This window comes from Ascaphus truei, chromosome 3 (assembly GCF_040206685.1).
Source record: "Ascaphus truei isolate aAscTru1 chromosome 3, aAscTru1.hap1, whole genome shotgun sequence".
Taxonomy (NCBI): domain Eukaryota; kingdom Metazoa; phylum Chordata; class Amphibia; order Anura; family Ascaphidae; genus Ascaphus; species Ascaphus truei.
This window is the reverse complement of record NC_134485.1, coordinates 54,384,508-54,407,043: the sequence shown is the minus strand read 5'-3', so window position 1 is coordinate 54,407,043 and position 22,536 is coordinate 54,384,508. Positions and strand designations below refer to the sequence as shown.

General features: G+C 39.3%; 1 long non-coding RNA gene across 1 annotated transcript in view; it reads right to left on the bottom strand.

Moving 5' to 3' along the window:
* Positions 1-9,126: 9,126 nt before the first annotated feature.
* Positions 9,127-22,536, bottom strand: part of LOC142490907 (uncharacterized) — a 41,816-nt gene continuing 28,406 nt past the window's right edge. The window contains exons 3-4 of the long non-coding RNA XR_012800142.1: positions 15,411-15,455; positions 9,127-9,920 (exon numbers count right to left, since the gene is read on the bottom strand). This is a non-coding gene — a long non-coding RNA (uncharacterized LOC142490907). The remainder of the gene's footprint in view (positions 9,921-15,410; positions 15,456-22,536) is intronic.

The following is a 22,536-nucleotide window of genomic DNA, read 5'->3' as shown; positions in this document are numbered from 1 at the left end:
TTTTCAATGGGAGAAGAATGGTATATAGGGAGTTATGAAATGAGAATTCAACAGAGGTGTGTTTGGGATCAAACACATGATTTTTCATATTTCTCCACCAGTGGCCCCTCTGGGGGGAAATGCAATGTCATACTGTACTGACGTACTGTATAGGGATTTATGTTTTATTGTGTTATTTTAAGAAAGTGTTCTGCATGTATTGTACTGTAACTCTATGTTTTTGTAATCCTTTTTCTATAATCTAAGCACTGTATTTTTAAAACATTTAATAAATTATGTGCTGGGGCTCTGAATGAACTGTTGCATGCTCTGTAGAGAGTCATTTACATTTTCGGACACATTTTGCTACAACAGATTTGTGTGTGTTAAGTGCATCGTTTTTTCCATAATAAACAGGTATATATTATTAATTAGTATAAACAGATATTTATTAATTATATATTTTGCATATTTCTTGGGTGGTGGCGGCGGCGGTGGAATGATCTGATTGCAATTGCGTAAGGGGTTAATATTAACTAATTGAAAGTACTTTGCACAGGAGAAAGTTGAGTTGGCTAGAGTAGCCGTGTGTATTAACTATGGTTGTATATCTAAGTCACGTTCTCACTTGTGTGTTATTCGTGACAGATGTATATGGGGACGGATTGAGGAAATATATTCATTTGAGGGACCATTACGAAGGTGAAAAGTGGGCAAGTTTGAGAGATGTGTATTAACCCTTTTATTTAAAAAAATGTTTTACCAGGATGTAATACATTGAGAGTTACCTCTCGTTTTCAAGTATGTCCTGGGCATAGTTAATATGACAAATAATACATGGTTACAAATACAGTTACATAAATGAACAGGGTATACATTATATACAAGACATTGCATGCACAGTTATAGAAGATGTATATTATAGGCTTATGTAACAGTTACAGACCAGATTAAAATGTGAAACAGCCTTAGTTTTGAAAGAACTTAAACTGGTGGTGGATGTGAGAGTCGCACGGTAAGAGAAGGAGGAGCGGCCGGATACTTTGTTGAGCCTTGGGACCATGAGCAGTCTTTTGGAGTCAGATCTCAGATGATAAGTGCTGCATGTGGTAGGGGTGAGGAGCTTGTTCAGATAGGTGGGTAGCTTGCCCAGAAAGTATTTGAAGGCAAGACAGGAAAGGTGAACTTTGCGCCTAGACTCGAGTGATGACCAATCTAGTTCTTTGAGCATTTTGCAGTGATGTGTGTTATAGTTGCATTGGAGAACAAAACGACAAATTGAATTGTAGAGGGTGTCAAGTTTGCTAAGGGGGGATTGAGTTGCCGAGCCATATACTATGTCTCCATAGTCAATAATTGGCATTAGCATCTGCTGTGCGATACGTTTTCTGACCAGGAGACTTAGGGAGGATTTGTTCCTGTAAAGTACCCCTAGTTTGGCATAGGTCTTGGTTGTCAGGGTATCAATGTGCATCCCTTGTCCTGCATGCAGGTCACGTGCTCACAGATATGCTGTACGTGACAGTATTTATATCTTTATTTATATAAAGCCATCCAGGAACATAGTGCTTTATATCAGTAATACAGTACACGTGACGTAATATAACACATATAACACATAATAGGAATAAGCGCTTGAGACATAAAACAATAGGAAAAAGAATCCCTGCCCCGAAGAATTTACAATCTAAGAATATGATTCATATGTCTTTGTAAGGGGTTATGGAGGAAAACGTAACTGGGAAAACACCCCATGCATGGTATATGCGATACGTTTTTAGATACCCATCAACCAAATTTTTTTTTTTGTATATTAAAAAATAATGCAACAAACATTAATAATCTAACATCTATTCATTGGTGGAGGGAGACGCCGGTAGTAAGAGGGATTCCTCAGCTTGGTGGAGCATTACAGGTCCGGACCTGCGCCATTTATTTTCACCCAGCTGACTCCTCTCGTGTCACTCCCCACCCAGAACAGTTATAAGTCTATTTTTGCTTATGTATTGTACTTTATTTTAATAGACTGTGTTAGTATAGCCCACTGTGGGTATTTTAATCATTAAAACTAGTGCCTCTCAGTGTGCCTCCTGCTTTTCTTTTTCAATCTAACCTAAACAATTAAAAATAACTGGAAGATGCCTTGGAACCTTTTACTGCTTTACCTTTTATTTTTTTTTATAAAATAGAATTTATTTTGGAAAAAGCCTATTGCAAGTTGGATATTTTTTTTTCATAATAAGTCAAAATAAAATACAAAAAAAGTATACAGATAATTCAGTCAAATCTTAAAGAAATCTCCAGCTTTATAACAATTTCTTTCCTTGCTGCTTTTTTGCACCAATTAATACCTTCTCTCTTTATAGTGTTTTTGACTCTGACCCTTTCAAACCTCTCTCTTGTCCTATTAGCCCATTCATTAATAATTCACATAGCACGCATGCACACACTCATGTAAATAATGATAATAAGGGTTTCAGTCACAGAAGGGGGAATAAAAAAAAGTAATAATCTTATGTGTATCTGACGGAGCATGCAAATCATTTAGATGTGTTGCACACTTTATGCAAAAGTTCAAGACAGGGGAGAATAGAAAGGAAAAAAACATATATTTGCCTCACGGAACTGCGTATGGATCACTTAGAATGCTGCTGTAGGTGGGTTACTTTCAAGTGAATTAAATGCATGTCATATATCAAAAGCTTTAAACAAATCCCAAGGTTTTTAATCACAGATCATGTGCAAATCTTGTCACAAATTTGACCTGCATGGGTGAAAGGGTTTATTAGCTTTTTACACCCTCTTGCTTGCATTGAAAATATCAAGTAACAGGTTGTAATAATTAGCTGAACCATACAACATATTGGAACAATTTGCTGCAATTATAAAAAAATCAAACTTACATAAATCCCCCTTGGTGTAACAGTAGATTAACCCAGCTAATGCTAGAGGTAACTAAAACAAATTGCATTACAATGGCTGGTAATCATATCTCATATAAAAATTGATTAAACCACTGGTTATGTTTTTAAACTTGAGAGCTGTTATCATCCTAACATCAGTTCAACAAATATGTCTGGGCAGTCTTAGAAATTTACTGCAAGTCATGACATTTTGAAATAAATGGAAAATACGAGATCACACAGGAATGATCAATTGTTTTGTTGCAAGGTAGCAACATTTCTTAAAGAAAAATCAAACAAAGTTACAGTAAGTACTTTACAAAGGTGATAAATATACAGGACATTGGAAAAATACTGGCTGTTTATCACAGTGTGAATTCTGACTGATCAAACACATTCTAACTGAACAAATAAATCAGTAGCTAAGTTACTCCAAATTCCCCTGGATGGGGGCCTCACCACCCAAACCGGGCAACCAAACTTTATCACCCCCACCACGCTAAGTGACCTGCTAAATACTGTAGATCATCATCTTTAGTCCTTGTCTGTCCACTGCTGGTTTAAGGCCTCCCCAATGGTCTTCCAGGCACAGATTGCAAGTCTGTCTTATCCACTGTGCTCCAACCAATTTTCTGATTTCATATTCCCATCTTACTTTTAGTCATCATGTGATGGGGGAGTGACATGGAGGGGTGAGTAGTGACATGGGGTGAGAGAGTGGCATAGGGGAAGTGTGACATGGGGGAGGAGTGCCTCTACCTCCTCCATTGAAGCATTGGGGCCTGTATGTGTTAACTACAGTTCCAAGTCATCCTGTTACCAGGTTTCTCTACTGATTTTATCCCAATGTAAGAGAAGACAAGGCTAACACCATACACAAGAAGCCATAGATGCTGCTTTATTAACCAATATGGTCCCTACTGCTGCACTAGAGGAGGTAGTGGAGGAACACATGGAACAGAAAACCATGGTCGGGCTTTGGCTTCGAGTAGCTGCCTGCTATTTAAAACCCTGGAGCAGGTGCAGCCAGTAACTAACTCCAGGAAGAAGTTTGCCAGGAACTAAGATGGCTACAATGGCCACATAAGGGCAAATTAAAGGAAAACCCTGGACTGGAAGCCTTACAATAAATTACTGTTAGACTTTTAATTCGTCTTTTCTTTCCGTGTGAGGAGGGTGGGGTTTGGGGCCATCAGATTATTTTTTTTACTTTAGTTTTCTGGCAGTTTAGGCTTTATGATTGGGCCATTGACTGTGGAATATCTAGTAGTAGGTGTCCAAGGGTGGGTGTTTAGGCCCCCCAGGCAGGGGCAGGTCAGTCAGAATTGATAATTTCAGGCTGGTCAGAGGGAAAAATCTCTGTGCAACAGTTCACCGACTCTGACCATTAGGTGGCACTTCGCAGCTCCTCCTCTCCCGGTCTGGCTCCTCTCCTCTACAGTGTGCTGGTAATGGGCAGGTAAGTCTATGGTGTGTATGGTATGTGTAGATGTATATATGATGTGTGTGTGTGTGTGTGTACATATATATATATATATATATATATATATTTTTTTTCCTCAGCTATATAGGATTGCGCTTTTTTTCTTTTCTATATATATATATATATATATATATATATATGGAAAAGAAAAAAAGCGCAATCCTATATAGCTGAGGAAAAATTATGACACACACCACTACTCACCTGCCCTCTTCATTAGGTTTCAATTAGCCCTATAAAAGCCCATCACCTACTCCCTAGGTCATACCCTTGAAGAAGTCGGCGCAACAGCTGACGAAACACGTAGGTTACGTCACTGTGTCCACCAGCTGATTGTGGGAGCAGGGCCAAGCAACGAGAGAGGAGTGAAGAGTGGTGAGCGGTAGTTAAACTCACACCAGAGTTTCAAAGTGGAAGGCGGCAGTTCATGTGCGGCTGTATTTGTCATCTAGCAGTTACAGCAGTGAATATCTACCTGCTGCATCAACTCTTGGATTGGAGAAAATTGGCTGTTGGGAGGAGGGTATACAGGAGACAGGATAGCGTGTCTAGTGTTACCCGGATCAGCATCACGTGATTACCTGCATCGGGAAATTGCTGGCGCAGCTGACGGAGGGACGCGGAGACCTCTTGGGGCTCATCGCGGATACACTAATCTGGTGAGACCGTTCCCTTAACCCCCTGCCTTTATCCTTTTGGATGCAATAAACAGGAAACACCCATCAGCCTGCTACTGCTACTTTATATCCACCTTGATCTACATCAAAGTCATTCCACTCCCCATTTGTTGCTTTATTCACATTCAATGCTATGCAATTAAGTGCCTTATCATCTACAAGTGCTACTCCTTCACAATAGATCTATTGGACACTTTTTGGACACAGTTTTTTGGATATATATATATATAATTATTTTTTTTCCTCCATTCATTTATCCCATTTGTATTGACTTATTGTTATTTATGCTTATTCTGTGTTTGTTATATCTGTTTGTCCAGCAACCAAGCTTTTTTTGCCCTTATTACATTTTTCCTAATTTTTATCAGCTACATAGGATTGCGCTTTTTTTCTTTTCCAAATTTTGTAGGATAGGCATATCTATTTAGAGCTGCATCTTAGTGGCCTATTTCTCCTTGATCAGTGACTGATATTCTAATTACACAAATATTTATTTATATATGACGTGTGTGTAAGTATAGATGTTTATGTGTGTATATATGGTGTGTGTGCGTGTATGTGTCTGCGTGTGTGTATAAATATGTGTATATATGATGTGCGTGTCTGTACATGTATAGATGTATAGATGTATATCTAGCGTGTTTGCTTGAGTGTGTGTGTGTATATATATATATATATAATCAAAAAATAAATAGATGATACCGTTCTGTGGCTAACGAAATGCTTTTATTTGTGCGAGCTTTCAAGATACACTGATCTCTTCTTCCGGCGATGTTACAATGAATGAAGCAACATCGCCGGAAGAAGAGATCAGTGTATCTTGAAAGCTCGCACAAATAAAAGCATTTCGTTAGCCACAGAACGGTATCATCTATTTATTTTTTGATTATTGAAGCTCAGCTAACACGGTACTGATACCTCTACATGTATATATAATATATATATATATATATATATATATATATATAATCAAAAAAATAAAAAAATAAATAGATGATACCGTTCTGTGGCTAACGAAATGCTTTTATTTGTGCGAGTTTTCGAGATACACTGATCTCTTCTTCCGGCGATGTTACAATGAATGAAGGAAAAGGTAAACTTAAAAACAGTGTCTCTTGGAATGTTATCTGTGCTGTTCCTTCCCCCGGTGTGGATGTGTTTTATGGCTAGAGGTGTTAAATGGTTACTGAAAGCAAGTGAAGAAAGAGTGTGTATGTGTATCAGTGTGAATAAAAATGAATGGAGAGCCCACAGTATATACACATATAGTGGGCTCTCCATTCATTTTTATTCACACTGATACACATACTGTACACACTCTTTCTTCACTTGCTTTCAGTAACCATCTCATGTTCTCAATACTAACTCTAAATATACTATTGTTCTATGTTATTAACATATATGTCTTTGCTTTGTCAGTGCATTGGCAAATGAATTGATTCCATCCAACTGCACCAGTCCTTGATATGATTTGCTAGTGACGTCATCTAATACATTACCTATGACGTCTGCTTCAGCATAACCCTTGCGTCAGAATCACAGCATCTATGGAAACATCTCCTATACAGATTCCTTGGTTTCTGTATTTTTGCTTGGACTATAAAATGCTTTGGTAAATGAATTGATACCTCCCATTGCACCAGTCTCTGATATGATCTGCTAGTGACGTCATTTAATACATCACCCATGACGTCTGCTTCAGCATAATCCTTGCTTCAGAACCATAGTATTGATGGAAATACCATCTACACAGATTTTTTTTTTGGTTTCTGTATTTATGCTTCGATTGCTAAAGTGTGTCTATGTGTTCAGACTATGTCAGAGAATAATATTGTTAGTTTAGTATTATTGGTATAATTACAATGATGACTAGTAGTAACTGGATAAAACTAGATCTTTAAAGTTGTATTAATATACTTTAAACTACTTCATGCTGCATTTTATTCCTGATTTTGTGCAAAATGATGCTGTTTGCATTTCCAGAGATGCAAAAGAAAAACGGTGCTGCTGATTTTTATGTCTGTAGTTGCACCACGGTCTTTTTTGGGGAGAGATGTTTGTTACAAAACCATAGCTATCTATATACTTGCAAGCTGTCACTTTTTGTGCTGTGAAGTTGTTATTTTCATACACACCAGTGCAAATATATGGGCTTAATTTGAAGCTCTGCCTGAAATGATTACAATATTGCTTGCACTGGTGTGCGTGACGCAGCTCAATTGAGCAGGTAGCTTTAATTGGACAGGAAAATAAGAACAAAGCTGGAACTAATTACTTTACCATCTATAAAACACTGCACGCCTTCACTTTAAATTTTACCACTCCGGGAAGAAGCCCACCGACGGGTGAAACATGTTGAGTGTTTACTTTACTACAGCCTTTATGTAATCTTCTATTCTGAGGGACTTATGATGGATCTGATGCAGCATTTTGGACTTTATTTTTTGTTCCTGTTATAAGCAGACTTTGGAAACACATCCTGTACAATCAATATGGACACAAACTCTACACAATCTAGCTGCAGCTGAGTATTACCCTCCTTACTGTTTGGGCATTACCTGTCCTTGCAGTGCTGCGCTTTGTGGTGTTTTCAATATGTATGACTCTGTTTGCTAATATGTCTTTATTAGTCATATTTTTCTTTATTTGCTGCATCAGTTCTCATTGATTTCATTTTGGGGAAATGCTGTTCTGGGTATAACTATTATTATTGTTATATTATTTTTCCCTGGTTGCTTTATCTCTTTTTTTCCCCTCTGTTTTTGGTATACATACTAATTTTTCCTGGCTATATACTGGGTCATTGACTATATACTTTTTCCAATGCAATGATTTATTATTCTTTCATGCATATGTCAGTGGGAATATATTTTGTATTGCCTATTATGTTAGACTAAACTATTTTGTTGTCATTATTTAAACTTTATTTAGACACATTTTAGTTTTTTTCTTTATGTAATACTGATAGTGTTTGATTAGTAGTCCTCTCTTTATATTTTTGATACATATATATTATCATAGGCTGTCTTTAGTATTTTTATGTTTTTAAGTTAGTGTGTCTTGTTGTTTAATCAATAAAATCTTGTTCATTTTTTCTGAATTGGCGGAGCATCTGTTTCTTTTTAACCATCTTTATCTTATAGATTAGTTTAGGTGTAATTTAGAGTGCTACAAAGGGGATTGTCTTTGTTCTTTTCATCTGTGTGTCTTATATATATATATGGTGTTTGTGTAGATATATGTAGCCAGGACTGGTTTCCTTGGCTACCAGTCTGCCCCCTCCTGGCAGTAAGCCCTGGTAAGAACAGGGTACCAGGAGTTATCATGGATTTTCCCCACTCACAGTAGCTTCTTGATTGACAGGGAAGGCGGTGCAACTAGGCCTGTGTGTGTCCAATCAGGGACTCAGACCTGGTACCTACTTCCCTTGTACTTAAGGAGCTGCACTGCTAAATTTAGTCAGTGCCTCTACCTCCTTGAGAGAGGATGGTCTACCCATAACAATTGTGCAGTGCTCTACCAATCTGTACTCCTTCCCCTAGGGGAGTGGATGGGAGATTATACCCCTTACTCCACCAGGGAGTAAGGAAGAGCAAGGTCTGCTTCAGGGCCCCTTGGCCTGGGGTGCAGGTCCAGGGTACATCCTGATGGTGAAGCCCCAAGAAGTGATCTCTGATGTGTATACAGTACCAACTGAGTGTGCAGTCAGAATAAAGTGATTCTGTTCAAAAGATATCTTCCTGCCTGAGACTACAATCTATCAAGGGGAGGGGAAGTAAGTTCTACTGCAGGGATTGTCCCCACATATAACAATACAGGACAAGTGCGCAATACAAATGAACTAATAATTGTGAATAAAAAGTGATTAAAAACTACCACCAAATGCCCATGTGGGTGACATAAAAGTAAAAATATTGATACACTTTATTAAAAATCAGTGGATATGAGTGCGTCTGCCGCTGTAAATAGGGTAGTCCAGAACCCTGGGTAACTAAAAACAACAAAACAAAGAACAGCGCACAACGCTCATCGTGAAAAATGTAATACACTATTTTTATAGAATAAAAGATTCAAGGTTCTGCGTACATCAGATCAATATTAAACAGGCACAGAATGCTACAACGTAGCTGTTACCGCTCATGGACACTGGATCAGGACTGCACAGGAATGAAGTCGACGGGTGTCTTTATCCACATCATAGGTCTGTGGCCAGATAGAATATAAAGCCGCCCATCAGCTGGAGAAAATGCCCAGAATGTCTAATTGACGAGTCCCCAAAGTCCAAATGATAACGTCCAGTGCCCAGTATAGCAAGGAATAGCAGCAGCGGCAATCTCAACCTAGTGGGACAGCGTCTGACGCCCAAACCTGGCCCTATTACCTCTTTCTACATTATTGTTGGAAGTACTATAATACTTTGCATCAGAGAGTTGTCTGTGTGCTTCCCGCATGTATTCTGTGGTTTCATTATGACCACTGCTCCTCCCTTGTCCGCTGGTTTGATTGTTATATTGTGGTTGGCATTTAGGGATTCTATGGCTCTCCACTCGATCAGTGTCAGATTATACGTTTGCTTCCTTACTTTGTCCAGGATAGTGGTTTTGGCTCTGTATCTAAAGCTTTCAATGTACAGGTCAAATTTGCGGTTCATCCCAGTTTGTGGGATCCAGTTGGATTTTTGCTTCTCTCTGCTCATGTGCAGCGGATCTCCTTCTGCAGGGTTGGCACCATCTTGGTCGTGTCTTTCATTGCTGTCGGGATTTTCTGATGATGGATTTTTTGAGCAAAATGAGTTGTTTCAAAGGTTGATTCAATAAATGATGTCATATCTTCCCCTACATAAACGTTTTCTATTTCAATAGTTGTGGTAGAGAAGCTCTGAAAAGTTTGAGAATTGTGAGATACAGTGTTGCATCATCATTATAATAATAATAATAATAGTTTGAGTGACATACAATACAGAATTTCTCAAATGTATTGTGAGATTTAATTCTAATGATTATAAAACTAGTATATCCACCTTTCAAAGATATTACATTATCACTTGCATAGTACAACACAATTGTTCATGTCAGGGTAACACAGATTACTGTACTTTAATGTAAACGTTTGCTTGAAAAGGAGAAAGCATATACAGTACACCAGGGATAAGTTGGATGGCTCATTTGTGTCAAGGCCAACTATGTGGCTATGATAAATGAGTAAAGAATTGGTATACATTTTGTAAATGTAATATCATTGACCACTATTACTAAAAAAATTATGGAGGCAAAAAATTAGGTCAGCGTGCGTCTGATTGTCCTTTATCAAAACAATGTAACTTATCATCATGAAAATGGGCTAATAATATTTCTCTTCTTATGTACAGTAGTGTAGACAATGTACACAGCTCTGTACATGGAATTTAGCAGGCATAATGAATCCTTGCTCTAGAAAGCTTACAATCTAATTTTTGGTGCTTAGGCACAGGGCAATAAAGTGACTTTTTCTACATGCAATGTGACAAAATACATACAGTAGTTAAATACTTCAATGCTAGTATTCTCATGAATAAGGGTCATATAGTTAAACCTTTTGGCCAAAGCGTTATAAGCCTGCAGGCACTTCATGGCATTACCAGAATGCAGGTCCTAACACTACCTGTGAAAACTCTTATTATCCTCTGCAGTGAAGCAAAAAGAGAACAGCGCAAAAAAACCATTGTGTAGTATATTAAAATAATTATTTATAATGTGAAGGTGAGTATTGCACGTACATCAAAAAAAAGGGTTAATAGCAAGACATGTTAGTTACCACTCGGCAGGCACAGCAGGATGCAGACACCAATTATTAGACGTCCTCCCTCAAGATGCTGGTATCCGGATTCAGAATATGCAGCTCAGCGTTGGGGAACCTTCCCGCGCCTTCACGGAGCTCTCAGCAGTTGTTCTCAGGGGTTGATCGCCACGTTTCTTCCTGTTTAGTCCACGTTGGCGTGTGACGTCATCCGGCAGCGTCTCTCGGCCGGTCGCGTCTTTGATGCGTCACTCCTTAGGGACGAAGTACGGAAGTACGAAACGCGTAGGAGAGGGCGCGTTCCTTCATTTTTTACTCATATCCCCATTGCGGCTTTATACTTGAACAATTGTTTCATTGTGGGACTTGTCCGGGACTTGCTATACCGCTCGATTGCTTATCGCTAAGGAGTGACGCATCAAAGACGCGACCGGCCGAGAGACGCTGCAGGATGACGTCACACGCCAACGTGGACTAACCAGGAAGAAACGTGGCGATCAACCCCTGAGAACAACTGCTGAGAACTCCGTGAAGGCGCGGGAAGGTTCCCCAACGCTGAGCTGCATATTCTGAATCCGGATACCAGCATCTTGAGGGAGGACGTCTAATAATTGGTGCCTGCATCCTGCTGTGCCTGCTGAGTGGTAACATGTCCCTAACATGTCTTGCTATTAACCCTTTTTTTTGATGTACGTGCAATACTCACCTTCACATTATAAATAATTATTTTAATATACTACACAATGGTTTTTTTGCGCTGTTCTCTTTTTGTTTCTATGTAGCTTGGTGTTTGAACCATTCCCACTGATCAGCAGCACAAAACCCCACCTATCAGGTTGTATTGTATAATTTATTTCTAAGTCACTATTTTTATCACAGACCACATATGAGCGCAAGTCTTTTCTGTTATCCTCTGCAGTGGAGGGAGAATGGCCACACTGGACCTGTCCTGCACAGGAACATGGAAAAATCTGCTACTTAGAATGTGGGGAGGGGTGAGCTTAAACCCTGGGAGGAGGGGCCACTAACCTCCAGCCAACTGATACCAGTTGAAATGTAAATTAATAAACACACAAACCCAGCAAACTCTAACCCCAGAAATTACAATACTGGAATTGTATTCTTACTGGAAACAATATGTACAAACAACATGATAGGTAGATAGATACAGCTAAACCCCGTTATAACGCGGTCCTCGGGGTCCACCCCGAGACCACCGCGTTAGTAACGGGGTCGCGCTAATTTTTTTTTTATAAAAAAGGCCGCCGCGCGCCTGATCGGGAGGGAGTTAATTAAATAAATAAATAAAAAAAAAGTTTTAAAAAAATGGCGGCGATTCATCCCTCCTCCCTCTCCCTCTCAGCCCCCTCCCTCCATCTCAACTCCCCCCTCACCCCCTCCCCCCCACCCCCGAGGTATGCCCTCGCAGGGCAGTGCCCCTCTCTGGGTGCAGGAGGGTGGGTTACATGTCAGCTGCACGTTGTACTCACGGTCACAAGTACAACGCTGCAGAGGCTGCAAAATGGAGACGGAGCCCCCAGGAGGAAAGCTGGGACCGGAGCCAGATGCTGCTAGAAGCAAAGCATTTTGGGTGTGGCGGGGCTGTCTCTGTCCAGCCTCATCTGCCCCTCACAGGGAGGGGGGATCCCCCATAGAGACCTGCCCCCTCACTCCCAGCCAGGGCACAGGGGTGACCCCAAAACAGAGACCTGCCCCCCTCCCTCTCCCTCCCAGCCCCCTCCCTCTCAGCCCCCCTCCCTCTTCCTCCCAGCCTCCTGGTTTTGTGGTGCGTGGCAACGTGTGTCTGTGTCCTCCCAGCCAGATCTGCTGCTGCTGCTGCTGCTGCAAGAGGGAGGGGGGGGGGGTTGGGCTGCTGACATGTGAGTTCTGCTGACATGTGAGGGGGGGTGGGGTTCTGCTGACATGTGAGGGGGGGGTGGGCTGCTAACATGTGAGGGGGGGTGGGCTGCTGACATGTGAGGGGGGGGTGGGCTGCTGACATGTGAGGGGGGGGGTGGGCTGCTGACATGTGAGGGGGGGTGGGCTGCTGACATGTGAGGGGGGGGCTGCTGACATGTGAGTGTATTGTGAGGGCTGTGTGCAGTGAGTGTGTGCAGTGTGTGTCAGTGTGAGCAGTGTGTGTGCAGTGTGTGCAGTGTGAGCAATGAGCAGTGTGAGCAGTGTGTGTCAGTGTGAGCAGTGTGTGCAGTGTGTGGCAGTGTGTGGCAGTGTGAGCAGTGAGCGTGCAGTGTGAGCAATGAGCAGTGTGTGCAGTGTGAGCAATGAGCAGTGTGTGTGCAGTGTGCAGTGTGAGCAATGAGCAGTGTGTCAGTGTGTGCAGTGTGAGCAATGAGCAGTGTGAGCAATGAGCAGTGTGTCAGTGTGTGCAGTGTGAGCAATGAGCAGTGTGTCAGTGTGTGCAGTGTGAGCAATGTGCAGTGTGAGCAATGAGCAGTGTGTCAGTGTGTGCAGTGTGAGCAATGAGCAGTGTGTCAGTGTGAGCAATGAGCAGTGTGTGTGCAGTGTGCAGTGTGTGTCAGTGTGAGCAGTGTGTGTGCAGTGTGAGCAATGAGCAGTGTGTGTGCAGTGTGCAGTGTGTCAGTGTGTGCAGTGTGAGCAATGAGCAGTGTGTGTGCAGTGTGTGTGCAGTGTGTCAGTGTGTGCAATGAGCAGTGTGTGTGCAATGTGCAGTGAGTGTGTGCAGTGTGTGCAGTGTGTGCAGTGTGCAAAAAAAAAATTTTTTTTTAAATTTAAAAAAAAAATTTTATATTTTTTTTTTTAAATGGGAGCCACGGGAAAACCGCGTTATAACCGAATCGCGGTATAGCGAGGTGCGTTATAACGGGGTTTAGCTGTACAGAAATACCCAAAATCAGGTCCAATGAAAAAGATTCAGTACTGCAATGGTAGTGATGAAAAACCATGTAGTGTTGAGTCTTCTTCATCGGACCTAGTTTTGGGTGAAGTATTTCTGTATTTATTCTTTACAACACGTACACTCATTTTTGTTCTTAAAGTGTGCCTATTATATATATCTGTTATGAATCTATTAGATAGAAATATTAAAAAAAAGAAATTACTCCAAACAATGTCTCCTTAAATCACAATTTGTCCTTAAATCAACTTCAGTCTGTTAATACAATGATTACTTTAAACTAGGCTCACAATTTTGAGGCTGTATGATAATAAACATTATTTTATCCATGGTTATTTCAAATAAGCAGATGTATTCAAAAATGGATGCTGTCCAGTGAATATGTGGACAATTGACATATGTACCGTACTGTAATATACATCAAAGCAAAAATGCAAAAATATTTCTTGAAAACCCTGAAATGGCTCAAAGCTTTATAATTTATCTATAATTATCTGAAATTACCCAAGTGTGTGGAAGATTTTGTTTGTAATCGTAATACAATTATAGAGTCTAACTATAAAGGTTACTAATACGGGCTAACAATATTTTTAAATACAGCATTTGATAACATTAAAAAAAAAAAGAAACATGCAATCACATAGAGGTAATTGTTCATACAAATTATCTATCTAGGCCTAACAACAAGACAATAAGGGAGGATGTCCTTACACATATTTGTGTGAACAAATTACACCTTTTCCTCATAATGGGAAAGCAAGACTCTTAAAGGCTTTTAAAATGTGTATGATTCCCCACCTAATTTTAAGGGTGGTGAGTGACTGAACAACAATTATTAAGTCGGGAAAGTAAATTAATATTTACATTATAGAAAGTGTTTCAGCGCAAAATTTAGTTCGAGTGTGATTGATTATAGTGACTTAAATTTGTGATGAATTATATGAAAGGAGAAATAAAAATACAACCCGTTTATAGTGTGAGGTACTGGTCCAAAAAACCTTTCTAGGGTCCACACACACAATATAGAACAGAAAAGGAGCGCAGCTCTCGTGAAATATGGGAAAAGAGAAAAATAACACAAAATAGTGTGACACCGTGTATGAAAAAGTCATATGAGACCAGTAAACCAGCGTTAAATGCACTCACACACTCCAAAATCTTTTCAGCATGGGAAACCAACAGTACTGTAGCATGTCAGGTGATGGTCTGCGTATAGACAAGGATCAGAGAGTAACTCCAGGATGCTCAAGTTTAAAGAAGATAGAATGCCAACACTGTGTAATTCTATAACATGTTATATAAGCAGGAAAAATAAAATCAATATACTCACAACCTGTACATTGACAGAGAGTGTTGTGAGCTCACAGGCTCCAGCAGTATGAACCCAAACAATCTCCTGCTCGGCCAACTCCACAAGAAGTCTGTCCAGTTTTCTCTTCTGTTGTCCTTGGTTGATATAGGCTCAGACTGGACAAAATCCTCTCAAGCTCAGTCATTTAACGCAAACCGCCCTATGCGTTTCACCGTGTAACCGGCTTCCTCAGGGGATCAATATTCAAGTGCTCAAAAATCTGTCATTTAAATAGCATCAATATGCACGCCGCTGTATACATTGTGACATCATCGTGCTCCATGTGCGCCATGACATCAGACACGTCATGATGGATAGAAATACACATAATATTGACAATAACAAAACTTTACACAATCACACTTACCAGGAATGGTCAATGGTCCATCAATGGACATTTAGGAGTAGGAATCTGTATCAATGAGAGAGATATTAGATACAATAGACATGAAAAATAAAGCAGATGGCAAACTAGGCTAAAGCATGTCATAATAGCAAAAACTAGTGTTAAAAAAGGAACAAATTGCATCTTATCCAGATATATAAATATATATATATAAATATAAAATAATAAATACATACAAATCCAAATAACAAGATTTATAAAGAGTCGTGAAACACTGACGACTGGAGAGAGACAACAGATTAAAATAAAAAACAATTTAGATAAAATCAACATTTAAATGTTGAGGTTTCTCAAAGTCATTCAACACTAAGTGATGAAAAGTCTGTAAGAAATTTCCTTTGTCTTGGTAAGGATAAAAAGTGGACTTGTTTTTAAAGCGAGTACGTTTAAAATCCTGTGACTTAGTTTGTGTGTGGGTCCTAATGTTATATTGAAGCTCCAAATTCCTTTAAAAAAAAATCCTTTTAATGTGATGTATCCTTGCTTTACAGCAATCAAACAGGGGCTTACTAAAGCAAAACTTATAATCTATATATATAATTTACAATAGATTGCAAAAAGTTCATAATTGAACATAAATATTTTTACAAAAAAAAAAAACCGAAAGGCCCAGCACAACATACAAAATGACACAACATATAGTACAATACTTCTTCACATGAGTAAGGGTCATTTAGTTAAACCATTTGGCCAAAGCGTCATAAGCCTGCAGCCACTTCATGGCATGCCCAATATGCAGGTCCTAACATTACCTGGTGCAATTCTCATGTACTGTACCTCTCTTTTCTGCTGGAGGGAGAAAGACCATACTGGGTCTGTGATTCACAGGATCATGATAAAAGCTGCTAATAGGAAAGTGGGGCGGGGCGAGCTTTAAACCCTGGTTCAACGATTATATCTTTTCACAGATATCTGGCACTGCAATGGAACGAGGTTTGCACCAAGTTATGCCAATATGTTTATGGGCACATGAGAGGATCATTAAATCTGTAATAACAACTTATTTGATGCAAACTTGTTCCTATGGCGGCACTACATCAATAACGGCATTTTCATTTGAGATGGTGATGAGGCAACGTTAAAAGATTTTTTTCTTTATCTTAAAAATAATGATTTCATCTTAACTTCACATACACTTATAGTGATTCAAGTATTGATTTTTTTAATCTGAATTTATATGTAGAGGATAATGCTGTCAAGAGCAAAACTTTTTTTGAGACTGTTAACAGAAATAACTTTATTTTGAATTCAGGCTGCCACCACAGGTTGTGGATTGAGAAGTGTCGTTGTTTGCAAACCCAAATATACAGTATAAGAGCAAACTCGGGTTCTTAGATAATGAGTAGTTTATTGCCTGTACAGCCTAGAGTATGATCATACACACAAAAGTCAATGAGACTCTCTGCCAGGGGAGGGCTAAAGCAGGATTTGTATACATTTTAGATTCCTTTGTTTAAAATAGGTTAATAGGCAGAATATAACAACTACTCCCTATTCTTAAACCAGTCATCTTACAAATCACTAAAATCTGGATAAAACTGGATTAAAACAGCTCTCTATAGGAATCAGGTACTTCTTGATACCAGAAAGTGGGCGTTACTACAGGCACAGTCTTAAATCTACTGTGAGCGAACCTCATTCACACCACACACACACATTCTTACACATAAAATGGACACTAAAGACATAACAGAACAGACAAAATGGAAACAGAACATCGCCATCAATTCTTCTCCAGAGACCCACCAGTCCATTTCAGTAATATATCATCCATTTCAACAGTATTTTCATTTCGGCAATATTATTTCACCAGAAGGTACCCTATGGTTAATTCAGGCGTATACATAAAACTGTATTAAAGTATACAATGATCAGGCTGCTATACTGGAACAGAAGTTTACAGAAGGAAACTGTCATACATAAAACATCCAAATGGCTAAAGAAAAGGCAGGCCTTTTAGATAGAAGATAGGAACCACATTTATTGCACTTGAACATGTTCCTTTAAATTCGAGAGGTAGTGCTCGAATAAGAACATTATCCCAAAGGGAATCTTTTTGAATATTTAAACTTGGGATTTTGCCAGCTCTCAACTCTCTCTCTATCAATGTACAGGCTGAGAGTACATTGATTTTATTTTTCCTGCTTATATAACATGTTTTTAACATGTTTTTGTAGAATTACGTATAGCTATGACTGGTCCAGCTATCATTCTGCCCCTCCTGTCATGTAAGTCCTAGTAGCTACTGGCCGTGACAGGCTATGCTGTGGGGTTTACCCTCCCCCCCCTATGCAGCCTCCCTGAGTGGCTAGAGAGGTGGTGTCATGGGGTCTGTGTTGCAGCCAATCCTGGCACAGACCCTGTGCTCTCCCCTTTTGCAGTAGGCTTTCCAAATTGTAGTGTGAGTCAGTCGTTCTTTCCCCAGGGAAGAGAGAGAGGAGCTCAGCCCCTTCTGGGGCTGGGAGAGCAAGATCTGTGTATGGCACAAGGCTTCAACCATTAACTGCTGACCAGCACCATTCAGGGATCTGGGACACCTTCTCTACTATATATAACACTGCTTGCCATCTGCAGTGGTTGCTACAAATAAAGACCTCATTTATATACTTATGGCTGAGTTGCGGTCAATTAGCCAGAGGTATTGGAGAGAAAGAACTGTCATGGTAGGGACCGCCTGCAGCCTTGCTGTAGCCTACCATGTCTGGAGGCGCTTTATCACCATGGAAAGAACATAAGGATCACCGTAAGCCTGTCCTGGTCCCCACCCCATCGCGGACATCTCAGCTCTCCTGGACCCTCACACATCAAGACATCAGTAGTAGCAGCAACATGTTTCCAGAGAGGGGGGGAAACAGGGCTACATACGCTATGTTGCCATTCCAACCTTTTATTACTAGAATGTCCTGGAGTTACTTTTCTGATCCTTGCCTACACCCTTACGATCACCTGACATGCCACTGTTGGTTCCCAATGCTGAAAAGATTTTGGAGTGTGAGTGCATTTAACGCTGGTTTACTGTTCTTATATGACTTTGATATACTGTGTCATACTATTTTGTGTTATTTTTCTCTTTTCACATATTTCCTGAGAGGTGCTCTTATGTTCTGTTCTATATTTACATTATACACTGTCAATCCAAAAGGGCTGAATGAAGAATTATGCCTCACATTTTAATATAATGAATGATACTGTATATGCACTCTATCTCCCTGGGGACAAAAAACAGGGGAACAAATCAATCGTTTATGTCATTGAAATAATTTTTTTCAATGATATATATATATATGCAACACCCCAATGGGAATAAGATTTTTTTCAGATTAACCAGTTTGAGTGTTAGAGGGTCTGCGGCACCAGAGTACCACGGCCGCTCCAGCACTTGCAATCATGTGACCCTTTATACGTAGCAGTTACGTGATCCCTCCATCACTGGTGATGGAACGAAAGGTGAGGAATCATCCCCCTTCCATTCCTCATAATCGTAGATTGCACCTTATGCTCCTGCACACGATCTCCCCAAGCAAAATAAGCATTTGTTGGGACCTCTGGAGTACCAGACACAATAACGTATTAGCTACATCTTGTGGCACTCAAAGGATTAACTTGTATCAGAAGACTCCTCAGTCACAGAGGAAAAGATCACAGAAAACTCTTGCATATTGTATACGTAGGTATTATAAAAAAAACATGAGAAGTCCCTGCCACGTGGTATAATAGTATCTAATTGATAGGCTATATCCACCACATTTCCCTTTTCTTGAGAAGTGTGGAACAACTCCCTCCCATTCTTGTTTTGAATATTTGTTCAATTGTTTGAAATTTCAACTGACTGTTTTGCCACATTCCTGAACGTGTGTAGACACTGAGCAAAGATGGAATTTATTCCTAATCAAACATTTATGTTCAGTAATTCTCTTCCTGACCCTACATAGAGCGTACCACAAGGACATATCAGGATGTAAATAACATATTCAAATTAACAATTAATTAATGTATCTATTGTATATAGTTTTCCATTACATGGATGTGTGACTTTCTTGCTCTTAATTACTCAAATACATTCCACGTAATATCAACAAATGAACAAGCTTAAAGGTTTCTGTAACCATGTACAATCTTGTTGTGGTAGAGGTAAATCTGTATTTATCTGTATGCATCTTTCATAATTTTAGCTCTTTACACTAGACAGTACATACAGTACCATCAGAGATGGGACAACGAAGTGCTCTGCAATCCTGGTATCGATGTGATGGACATGCCAATGTTTTCTCATGATACTAGTATGTTGTACTTTTTGTAATTGCAATAAATACATATACTGTACACCAATAAGATTCTAGTGTTATCATGTCAATTAAATTCAGGTTGCAAAAATTCTGATCTTTCTGTGGAAAGAGACTTATCCTTATGTTTATTCATTTTTGTTGTTTACAACCCCTACACGACCGGGTAATTTTTCTTTTTTTTTCCCCGGGTAACGGGTACCGGGTGATTTGTTTTAACCCGGTACATCACTAGTATATATATATATATATATATATATATATATATATATATATATATATATATATATATATATTGTATTATTGCTAAAAATCAGTTTCACGCACCTTATTTCTATATTTCTTTCTTTATATATATATATATATATATATATATATATATATAAAAATATAGAAATAAGGTGCGCAAAATTGATTTTTAGCAATGATACAATGGTGTCAATGAGTGCTGCCACAATGTAATGGATGTACACAATACCAAAAAATAAGCAAAGGATGCAAACAAACGGCGCAAATCAGTGACAACATGTGAATGGATAAATAACACCTGTGGAATAAATAGTAATGAGTGTCCTTCAAAGAATCCCTTGATGATGCATGACCTATAAATGAAAAAGATACCAATATAGTGAAGTAACGTTTTATATCTCAATAAAAGCACCAAAAAAATGGCTACTTAAAATGAAGCAGAAATAATTAGGTATGTCAGGATAAAATCCTATCTTTAACGGCAGCAAAGGGATTGGTGTTCCTTGGAGCCTCTCTCACAATGCACGCTGTGTACACTGTTACTGGAACTCCATTGATGACACTGCCAACTCTCAAATCCAGATCTCGTGATCTTTGGTCCGTGATGTCACAACCCAGAAGTAGCCCTGATAGCTCTGTTGGTTTCGTCAACTTGTATGGATGTATGGTGTGACACACAGACCCAATAGCCTTGAATAAGGCTTTGCTGCAAATTTGATAGGAAATAAAACAGTCCTTGTAGCAGACTAGTTTGGGGAGATATTTGCAGAGACCCTCACCCAAGGTCCCATCAGCGTGAAGTCCCCCCCCCCCCCACCACCACCACCACAGTGAACCAGGAGCAGTTTTTAACAGAGGTGACGGCCAATTCTCTTTTCAGCATAAGCCACAGATACATGCTACACTTTCCAATATTGGGGATTAAGCTTTAAGCAATAAGGTACTTTGCAATTCTGCTCCAACACAGAGACATTAAGCGAACAGAGGAACTATCCATTATTATTTTTTCACCATATTTTTTTCACTTTCTATTTTATATTTGTCATATTGCCATTTGTTCTTAACACTAAAGGCATACCCCGCATTAACGTACGCAATGGGACCGGAGCATGTATGTAAAGCGAAAATGTACTTAAAGTGAAGCACTCCCTTATTTCCCACTTATCGATGCATGTACTGTACTGCAATCATCATATACTTGCATAACTGATGTAAATAAGGCATTTGTAACAGGCTCTATAGTCTCCTCGCTTGCGCACAGCTTCGGTGCAGGTAGGGAGTTCAACTTTGCTGTACAGGTCGTGCTGACAGGCGCATGTGTGAGCTGCTGTTTGACTACTGAGCGATATGTACTTGCTCGCGAGTGTACTTAAAGTGAGTGTCCTTAAAGCGGGGTATGCCTGTATTTATACTGTTTCTTTTCTAGATACTTTGAGACACAATAGTATCTAGTTCTGTTTCCTAGTACAGTGATCCACCAGTAGTACATTTTATATCCTGTTGTTCAATAGGTTCCATCCATTTTGGGACCTGGTTATGTATTCGCACCAGATGCGCTTTTTTTACACACACACATACATATACATATATATATATATATGTCCATGTGTAGACCGTCTCATAAAACCTTAACATTCACATCTAGAAAAATTAATGGTTTGTGATTGGACTTCTGACAACAATTTGATGGACCCAAAGTAAGTATTTAAATAGTTAATGAAAGCATCAAAGTCACCCCAGCTTCCTCACCAAGTCATCTATGTATCCAAACATCTGATGGTTATAAACATACAGTATGTATTTTAAAATTTATTCATATACAGGTGGGAGTACAATGGAGTGATATTTTAACCTGTCGCCATCCTCTGAATTTGTAAGTGATATATTATCAAATCAGAAATAATTTTTGGTCAGAACAAAGTAAGGAGGTTCAGCAGAAATATTCTGAGACCAACATCCTGATCTGTTGTTTGTAGGACCTGATCTATAATCATATGCATCAAATTTAATCATGTAATTTCTGTCAATATTTTTGGGGTCACATATTTTAAGACCACATGCCTACAATGTGACACACCCCTGACAAAGCTGCATAGGTAAAATGCGTGTTGGGCATGAGGTGTTACTATAATGATGTCAGATGAGTTCAGCTGGCTGTGGGAGGCATGCTACACCCAACCATAGAAACATCATTCTCCCCTGCTATTCCACTATGTAAAATAAGCAACACATTTGTCTCACTCAGATTAAAGCTTGCTCTGTTGGTAACCGCCAGCTGATTTAATGAAATTTTCATGAAAAAGATCAGACAGTGGTGATGTTGACATACTGACTATTTTTTTAGCATAATTATTTTTTGTTGCTCTTATTCATTATACTGTATGGACTAAATTATCTATCATATATACCTTACAGTCATATGCTTATCTGATAGAGTCTTGTCCTTTACCCTTAAGTAGCTAAATGGGGTCCCAGGTTACCCTTACGAACTGTGAGGCAACAGTAGTTCCACATATGTCCATTATGATTATATACTATGACAAAGATTTGTACAT